General features: G+C 38.6%; 1 protein-coding gene across 1 annotated transcript in view; it reads left to right on the forward strand.

The window, feature by feature from the left end:
• Positions 1-10552, forward strand: part of CABCOCO1 (ciliary associated calcium binding coiled-coil 1) — a 218900-nt gene that overhangs the window by 45386 nt on the left and 162962 nt on the right. The gene's annotated exons all lie outside the window — the stretch shown is intronic.

Below are 10552 nucleotides of genomic sequence, written 5' to 3' on the forward strand. Positions count from 1 at the left end.
TTTTTGAAGAGGGTCGTCCCCCTCCCCCAAAAAAGAAAAAAAAGTGTTCCTATTTTTCACACTTGCTATCTGGTCATCCTAACCTAGAATGAGACTGTGATTTGTACATTAAAACCAATCGATAAGGTCCCAAAGAAAAGACTCAAAATTACACATGCAGCTGAGCCTCCACCTTTCCTGCCATTCAAATATTGTTCATAACCCCTTTTACAAAAACATACTTAAATGCGTAGGGCCATGTTTGTCCTCCTAAGTTGACTTTGTGCTGCTGAAATCTCTCTCCACATTAGTTGGGGATTTCCCTTTCACTGGAGAATCATCCACTGGCATATAACCAATATAGCTGAACCTACACCACTGAGCCCTCTCAGTCCCTGACACAGGATTGTGTTAGGAGTGTGGACAGGAAGAAGGGGACATAGCCAGAGCGCTACTGCCAATGGGCATTCCCTGGTTGCTGGAATGGCCCATTGGGAGTCATTCTAGCCAAGTGCAAAGTCCAGCAGCCCCAAAGGCCAAACTGGCCTCCAGACTACCTAGAAGTGGGAACCATTAAGGTGGCATAAAGCTACCTTTGGCCCTGAAGCATGTCCCATACATAGATCTAGTCTGCAGCATCATCTAGTAACTATTTAAAAATTACCAAATAAATGGCTTCCAAACTAAGTCTTACACAATTGAAAGTGTTACTAAGCATGCTTGAAAATTAGGGCCCCTTAATGCCCCTGAAACCTGTATGCAGAGTACCACTCTGTCTGCAAACCTCCACCTTGTCACAGGGTCAGCCCCATTTCCCCGCTTTGCCTGGCACCATAGAGAGTGCCCTTCATGGGGATCTATAAAGAAGAGAGTAGGCTGGAGGCAGGTGGGGTGCACATAATTCCCCCCTTCCAGCCCCACGAGGAATATGAGGAACTGTCTTGAGCTCTGTTAACTCTTACTCAAAGTGTTTATATGCTGTGCAGCCTCCCCTTCAAGGACTCCCAGAGATGGTTGTGGACATGCAGGTTCCCTGCCAGTGAGGCTCCTTGGAACCAGGCTGCCAGGGAACTAGGACAGGGGAAGAGGCTCAGAAGAACCCCTCAGGATATAGTTAAGAGGCTGACCCGCTGCTTCCTGCAGACTGGAGGGTGGGGTGCAAAGGGAAAGAGGGATAAGCCTCAACTGCTGCCACTGTGCAGATCTGACCTTTTAGTTAATAAACACTTCTTTCGCTTAATAAAAATATTAAACCTGTGCAGCTGCCGTGACTGCACTAGAAAAGCCACTCTCACATGGCCCTATCCTGTTTGTGTGTAATACTTCATATTTTCTTTGCTGCGTCTCAAACTTGTAATCTGCCGTGATGCTTATAATGGATGTTTTTACTTGGTCCTTCAGCATGCTGTGAAGGGAATTTTTGAAATCTGAAGGCAAAGAAATGCATCCCAAGCAATCACCACTGATGACAATAGTCAGCAAACAGCCTGAAGTCTATAAATATAAGGCCGTTAGCACCTGACTCCACAATAAGAAGTTGATGTTGGTGATGTCAGGAAGTATAACCTACTAAAAGTAGGGGGGGAAGAAACCCCATAGGGTTGTATAACTCACAGAAGTCATTTCAGGTTTTGTGTGTAAAAGGCAATATAGTCATGGAGATACTGGGATGATTGACAAGCTACAGTGCTTTTCCTTGGAGTCAAACAATTCTTTGCTACAAACGATGTTTTTCCTTTCAAAGGTAACTGTTAGTACCCAATATGGTCTAATGGTCCTATGTCTGTAGTACAATAAATACATTGCCTTTCCAAAAAGGTATTGCTTTTCATGTAGTAGAAACAATCTGTGCCATTGAAAACCAATTCATGGAGTGTATTGATAGGCCCTTTAATCTGCAGGATGTTAATGAACTTCAGTGTATTACTAAAAACAATTCCACAGAAAAGACCCCTTGGAAAAATGATTTTATATACTTCATCAGTTCTCATTCTATTTAAATTACAGGCCAGAATTTCTCATCTCCATTCACTTATTTTCAGTGCTTTTATAGAATTTCTTAACCAGCTTTAGTTAAATAGACCACTCAAATTTTCTATTTGAAGGATTTATGGATAGAATCCTTATCCAGGAGTAATATGCACTCCAATCTGCACTTTGGTGCAAACTAAAATTTGATAATAAATACCCTCTTTTGGTTGGGGGAAACAGTTAAACATCCCAGGATGGAGTTTTGAAAGACATTGTGAATGCATGCATGTGGAACGTGAACCATGGGCCATATTGGGTCAGACTAATGATCCGTCTAGCCCCATATCTTGTCTCTTCACAGTGGCCAGTGCCAGATGCTTCAGAGGGAATGAACAGAACAGGGCAATTATCAAGTGATCACTCCCCTGTTGTCCAGTCCCAGCTTCTAGCAGTCAGAGGTTTAGGGACATCCAAAGCATGGGGTTGTTTCCCTGACTATTTTATCTAATAGCTATCCTCCATATACTTGTCTAATTCTTTTTTGAACTCAGTTATGCTTTTGGCCTTCACAACAGCCCCTGGCAATGAGTTCCACAAGTTGACAGGGCGTTGCGAGAGGAAGTACTTTTGTTTGTTTTAAACCTGCTGCCTATTAATTTCATTGGGTTACCCCTGGTTCTTGTGTTATGTGAAGAGATAAATAGCACTTCCTTATTCACTTTTTCCACACTATTCATGATTTTATAGACCTCTTTCATATCCCCCTTGTGTTTTTTCTAAAATGGACAGTCCCAGTCTTTTAAATCCCTCCTCGTATGGAAGCTCTTGCATACCCCTAATCATTTTTATTGCTCTTCTCGGTATCTTTTCTAATTCTATATATATTTTTTTGAAATGGAGCAACAAAAACTGCATGCAATATTCAAGATGTGGGCATACCATGTATTTATATAGTGTCATTATGATATTTTTTGTCTTATTATCTATCCCTTTCCTAAGGTTCCTAACTTAGTTAGCTTTTTTGACTGCCACTGCTTATTGAGTGGATATATCCACAATGAAGCCAAGATCTTTCTTGAGTGGTAATAGCTAATCTGACCCCATCACTTTGTATGTATAGTTGGGATTATGTTTTCCAATGTGCATTACTTTGCACTTACCAGCATTGAGTTTCATTTGCCACTTTCTTGCCCAGTCACCCAGTTTTGTGAGATTTCTTTTTTAACTCTTTGAAGTCAGCTTTGGATTTAACTATCCAGAGTTATTTTGTATTATCTGCAAACTTTGCCACCTCACTGTTTACCCCCTTTTCCAGATCATTTATAAATATGGTCTCCTGGAAGATGGCCCACTGGAGCACTTCCCAGGTACAGACTAGGCCTGGGTTGTTGACACCTGCAGAGTCACTCCAAGAGAACAACAAAAGAGGCTTGTGGGGGGGAAAAAAGACCTTCCTCTCTAAAGATTGCCTACTTCCTCTCCCCAGCAAAACTGCTATGTGCTGGATGGAACAGCCTCTGCTTGTGTGTTGCAAATGGCATCATGTTGGGGTATTTGGGCAAGCTGAGTGAAGAGAAATGCACAAGTAGCTTACTTCTGGTTGTGGGCAAGTTGGTAAAGATCAGACGGTGCGGGAATAAACTGGAAATGCACATCAAAGTTTTATGTACAGTGATATAATAAAATACCAATCTAATACATCTACTCACCTCTCACTCATGTCTCTGGTCACAGAGATTGTTCTCACCTTCTTGTGATGGAAGCCACTTGGCTTCCAGAGAGGTGCAAGGGCCTGATGATGTATGAAGAATGTGCTCCAGGACTGCATCAGCAGACATACAGGAACGAGCATGTGAGAACAAGCTGCAAAACTGGACAATTGCAAATACAATTGCAAAACAAATGTCTCAGGATTTCTAAGGTGTTGTTAGAAACTGGACTAATGCTAATATGTATAATTAAAGTTGTGTCTCTTTAAATTATAATCCTGTGTCATACTATGCTGCTCCTTAGAACTATAGCACAGAATCTAGGAGAGAATAACTAGCTGGATGCACCAAGTGAATAGTATGCATACAAATAGAGCATGAGGTATTAAGGCAGAATATCTGGTCTAAGGAATAAACCTTTTAAAACAATGGTGTATTAACAAAGAAATTCCCCAAGAATAATCCTATTAAAAATAGTTGGAGAAATTCTCAGTCCTCTCCCCTTGTTTCTTTTCAATATCAGCAGGATTACAGAATATTTCCTATTTCAAAGTCACAAATAATATTCAATATCTCTTGTGGTGGTTGATAACGGTGCTGATACCACTCATGTCTGAGGACTTGTGTCAACAGGGACCCTATCCACCCTCTCAGATACCTCTATGGGCTAAGACTGAAGCCTTTTCCAAGCCTTGTTTTTATGACCGTGGGTACCTCTGGACCCGTTAACCCTTTGTGTTTTTCTCTTTTTCCTTTAATGGTAGAGATTCACTTGTCTCTTGGGATATTCAGTCAGGATGTGCACCCAAAATCAAGAGTTAAATCAAAATGTGACATCTTGACACAAAATGGTAAATTAAGAAAATAGAGAGAATAAGCAAAGAAAACCATTTAATCTGTATTCTTGTCTAACTGTTGACTCTGAAAAGCTGTAGCAGTGCAGATTGAGTCTTAATTTCAGTAGATTTGGGGTTGATAGCAGCAGATGTACCTATCAAAAACTGGCCCTTAATGTGTGAGTTCATAGTGAACTCCCACACTCTATCTATTTTCTTCTGTAGAGATAACACAACCTGTCATTTAGCTCAAAATAGGATGTCAGTAGCTTCCTTTGCCAATGAGTCTCCTCCGTTTCTAAACTTCTCAGCTGTGGAATTTTTATTGTATTGTTAGATATTTCCTCTTTCTTCAGTTGAAGACAATAAACAATTACTGTTTTATTTCCTACTCTATAAAAGATTTGTCTAAGTCCATCCTACTTTTCTTCCCCACTTCTATGAGCATTTCAAGGAGTTCTTTTAAACTTAAGAATAGTTTTTGCTGTTGTTACATATTCAAGGCTATCTCCTCCCCTTCTGAGTTTTTTTGCTAGACACCCCGTCCTTTTAGTATTTCAATTCATTCTCCACCCAATGAAGCCTTCGTGTCTAGGAAATCTCCAGCTTCTTTACAACATGACTTTTTAGAAAAGGTATCTAATGAATAAAACATACAGTGGTCTATAATTCTAATATCTGCAATCAGATACCTTGAATAATGATAAGCAGTACTTTAATCTTTGAGTCATGTCATTGAGTAGTACCTTATTCCTCACAATTGATTAATTTGAGTAAGAGTATCAAAATCTGAGCTGAAATTAGATGCACTGATTTGTTGCACCTCTCTCTAATCTAATAGTCAAACACTTCTTGAAGAGTAATTAAAATATTAATCCATGAAAAATAAGTACAATGATATAAATCTAAGGGCCATGGTCTATCCTCATTTTGCATGAGGACCTCCCAGTAATCCCACCAGGAGTTACAGTGTGTATACACAGATTATGGGCCAGGATCTGGTCTCATCCACACTAGAGTAAATCCAAACTAATTCCATTGGACTCAATCCTGGGTGCTGCAGAAAGTACTGATTTCCATTGACATCAGTGGAATTAGTGTGAATTTACTCTGGCATACAGAGACCAGACTCTGGCTCTGTCAGTATGAATTTTGAACTAAATATTTCAAGCAAATTTTCATACAATTATACTTTGCATTTAAGTAAAAAAGACCTCCAGAATTACTACTTGATATATGTTATCAGTGTGGATCTGATTTGTGAATTATTATAACCTGATCCCTATTAGCCATTAAGAATTCTAAAACAATCCAGTTTATTATTTCTCCTTTCCTCAAGTCCACATACTACACAGTAACTGTGCAAAAAGCACAAAAATTTACATGATAGTGGTGAGCATATCTTTCTTTCAGAGACATACTGTACTGCAGCACAACTGACTTCTGATCTAGAAATTGCCATAGTAACTACTCATTTCTTATTGATTAGTTGGATAAAAATTCTCATAATACACAAGCACATTAACTTGCTGGCACATGGCTTCAGGCTACCCCTGTGGCAGCCTTTACTTATGCATTCTCCACTTTTGTAATATGTAAAAGATTTTTTTTTAATGAATGAGTTCTGTGAATTAGACCAGGAAATAACCTTTTCTGCTGCTTCCACCACAATGTATCCTAATTTTAAGTTAGATTTGTTGTGCAATGCACAAAAGGAAGTCCTTACTTTCTTATAGTGGTTTGTTATTGGACCAGGGCAAATGGACTGCAATCATGAAATTAAATCCACAGAAAGAGAGATCGTTGCTGGTTTTGTAACAAGGCAGCTATTTTGCACTACTGGCTTCTAATTAAAAACCAGAAGAATGTTCTGATTTAGTGATGGTGGCAAAGGTTTTGCCAATCCCTGGATGTAGCTCCGTCCTATGCCAGGTTTTATTGGATGTATATTCAGGTTTTGCATTCCTTTCTAGTCACCTAGGGACCTCTAGGGACCTTACTGGAGGAACTAAGTCATGGTTTACATGGCTGGAAAGGAAAGCTGAGAGAGAAGTAAGGAAGGTTTTAGATGGCGTTCTCAGCTGAATCAATGTTAGCCTTGGGAATTGTTCAGATAGATGGGCTGGTGAAGAAGCCATCCAGTCTGGATAATTCCCAACAAGCCTACTCATCACTAATGAAGTATTTGAAATCCATTCATCAGATGTGGCAAAATACCTTTTACCTGCTACCCTCTGGTCCAGTTGTTCATGAGGCTGAAAGGGCTTTTCTTTTTTTGTTAGTCATACTGTTATGCAAATACTGCTATGTAAAAGTTCAGGAGAGGTTAAAATAAATCTGTAAGTGGTAGCACAAAACTCAGAATACTGTCCGGTGTGTGAGAAAACATCTGCGTCCCAGTCAACTTACTTTGTATGAGCAATAGGAGAGCTGTCTTCTGGAAGTTAAACAGAGCAAGTCTTAACTGACAAAACCAATCTTTTATAAATTTAAAGTAGAGACAAAGCCACCAGAGATGCAATAATCTTAGTAATTAGTTATTTCAAAAGGTCAAAGAAACTATTCAGGGGGAGAAGAGTTTGTTTTGTTTTTTGTAAAAGAGCAGATTAAGAGGAGGTCTTGTTAAACTAAACAAACCCACATGGAAGAGATGAATTCCAGAGAGTTTACCAAAACATTTGAGCATTTAATTGTTTAGGGGGGGTTACTGCCTGCAGTAGATTTGCATACAGATTGCATAGTGTTTAAGGTTCTCAGTTTAACATATTTGTAACCTCTAGGCTTTTCTGTAGCTGTTCTGGAGAGATCTGGACTTTTCAACAGCAAGTTCATATGTCACAGCAAAATGAAAAAAAACCTGGGTTTTTAATGCATTACTGTGTGTGCATGCTCATATATACGCACTTGCTTACACAGATATCTTGCTTCACAAATCTTAAAGGCCAAATTGACTTCAGTTACATTGGTGTAAACCTGGAATAAGGTCAGTGACTTCACTTAGGTGCTCAAATGTTACAGTGATGAGGGTGGTATCAGAATCTACATAGAATAGAATTCACTTTTCTTGCACGTGATTTACACTGGTATGATTGAGATCAGAATCTGGCCTAAATAATTAACCTAGCATGAGTGGAAAAGAAAAGCAGCACGTGGAAGACATAATTAATGAAAATACATATGTTGTTTGCTCTCACATAATAAACTAGCAGCTCTTGCAGAGGTAACTGCATTTAATTTGCAAAGTACATTTAGAAATGTTTTTTAAAATAATTACACGTTTTCTTCCATTTCCACAGATTTCCAGAGAACAGCACTTTACAAATAAATACCAACAGAAACAAGTAGTACCAGGTTTCAGTACAATCTACAATCATGCTTTCTAAAGGCTCAAGAGCTGCAGGCCTATTTGAGCCAGTGTCAAAAGAAAGAGAAATACATTTCAGCAAAGGAAGAAGCAGGTGGTAAAGATTAGTATATGGAATAATCAACAAAGGATGGCACTGGGGACAACTAGAATAAATAACTGTAAATGATTAGATACATATTTGGAAAGGCAATGTAATAAAATGCTGCTGACTCAGGAAAAAACAATAACTAGGAGAATTTCCTGAATCTTTTCTCCATTTTAAAAGGCTCATTTTCCAAGTATGAAAGGGTATCTGTAGCTTTTCCTGAATAGAAAACATTACACCTACTGTTTTCAGATATGCCACAGAGACTGGCTTATCTTCAAGAAAATAGTCTGCCCACTTCCATGGTGCAAAAATCTGTGCAAGGCTGCAGTGTGATGCAGTAATTCTCCACACCCAGCTGGCAGGTTCAGACAGAGATCAGCTGACTCATAAAGGCTGCTGGAAAAATATCTAATTTGTCTAGTAAGAAATTTGCAGAGGGAAATGGAGAGTTCTTGCAAATGAGATCCACTGTCATGGCCAAATACTCAGACGAATGTAAATCTTAAATCTTTCTCTCCATGACCCCTTATTGAATTGTACAAGCCAATGTAACTATTCTGCTGCTAAACAGCGTGCAACTCATATACAATTGCAAATGGGGAGCTAGAAGCTCATCTTTTAAATGCCTTGTTTGTCTTTTTAGACTCTCTTTTTGCCTTGTCAAGAGGAGAGGTGTCTACTAGAGAAATGGAGAAATGGATCTGTAAGGTAAAATCAATGGGGTTGGGATCTGGCCATAAGAGAGTAGCTTGAAGGGCCCAATCCTTTTATGTCAATGGGAGTCTTGTCAGTGCTTGAAAGGAGCCAACTGAAGAGAAGAAAGATTAATACTGCCATAAAATAATCCTGATATTAATTCAGCTCTGTGTCTGATGACCCCTGGAGGTCATGGGATCTGCTATAAGCCAGTACAGAATTTCTGGTACAGAATTTGTTGCTAACTGAGCCTTTAAGTAGATGATGAGTAAAAAAACTCAAGTGATGCAGTTTGTCATTGCACTAATGAATCTGGGATGATGCCATAGTAAAATCTGCACATTACAGATCAATTAACAAATGCATTTAACATTGATATTTTAATTTCTGTGTATAACAACGACCTGGAAAAAAATTCAAGGGGAATGGGAATTGTCCAGTCTCAAGTTAAAATGGCAAACTACATAATCTAAGCAGCTGATTCCATATTCACCTAGATGCTAAAGATTTTAGAGATCATAGCTGCTTAGCATCAGCGCTCTGGTTTTTTACCATTAAACCTGAATTAAAATCCCAGAGCAAGCTGTGTAACTAGTCTCCCCCTGTCAACATCATGAGAACATGGCAATTAATGATTGGCACTTTCTACTGAAGAGGCCTGAGATTAAAAGAGCAGGCAGGGTTTTTACTGAAGTTCACTAGGCTGAAATGAAAGGAACTGTGAAAGACTTCCTGCTTGCATTATACCTGTGCATGTTCCACTTCCAGAACCTAAAGTCCTGATCCAGCACTAAGCAAATATCATTGCAACATCCCAATCTTCATGAGGACTAAAAACCTCACAAATATAAACAGATATGTTTTGTGGATTTTTTAAAAAAACATACGATTCAAATCCTTTTTTCCTTTAAAAAGATTTAAAATCATGTCAGCACGCATGAATGACCATATAATAATAAGCTAGTGTATGCCTGGTATGAAGGGGGAAATTGTTTTTTTTCCTAAATATTTCACGTATTCCTAACTTTCACAAACAGATTCAGACCACAGTGGGTTAAATGGCAAGATTTAACTGAGAATTTTCAATTGAAAAAACTACCTCAGTTAGGTCCTATTAAATATTATAGGTTTTTGTTAATGTTTTTAATTTAATTATCTTCTTAAAATTATGGAAAGTCGTAAAACTATATTTGCACACAAATAGCAGATGCTTGTTTAGTCAGGTTTTTGGAATCACTGCTTTCATTCTCAAATCACTTTACACCTGTATAAATCAGGAATAAATCCAGTGAAGTCTGTGGAGTTACATTGGTGTAATATGTGTTTAGGTGAGAGGTGAGTTAGACCCCATGTTATTCACTGCTAAAGTAGAAGAAGCCCTTGTATGGGTAAACGTGCTTTTTCAGACTCTCTTAAAATGACATTCAGATACTCAGTAGACCAAACAGCCTCTGATTTTGAATATATCAGAATTTAGGCACTTTATAAAATGCAAACTCCTGAGCAAAAGTTCTTTTGTCTGTCTTATACAAACGATCCCATTGCTCTCAGTGGGACTGCACTCTTGAGTAAGGTCATAAAAATCAAAACTAAAAAAAGACATTTCATGAATTGGCTCCCATTCAAACACTGAGAAATGGAAAAAAACTTCTAAGTATTTTGTGACTTTTGTGACCATCTCTAACAGAAAGACAAGTACCTCTGTAGGACATGGTTCATGGCAGAATTATCCTTTGCTATAGTGAACTGTAGGGCCAGAGAAAAATGTTTTAGATTCAGTATCAGGCAAACCCGCAAAACATTGAGAAAGGGCTTTCATGGTCCTACGTGCTACTCCATGGCATTGGAGCTTTGACTGAATCCAGCTAATAGTTAGGTAACTTCTAAAACAGTTGTTCTTGCATTC

The sequence above is a fragment of the Emydura macquarii genome, unplaced genomic scaffold, assembly GCF_026122565.2.
Source record: "Emydura macquarii macquarii isolate MOO-44397 ecotype Brisbane River unplaced genomic scaffold, CSIRO-AGI_Emac_v2 contig_1390, whole genome shotgun sequence".
Classification (NCBI taxonomy): domain Eukaryota; kingdom Metazoa; phylum Chordata; order Testudines; family Chelidae; genus Emydura; species Emydura macquarii.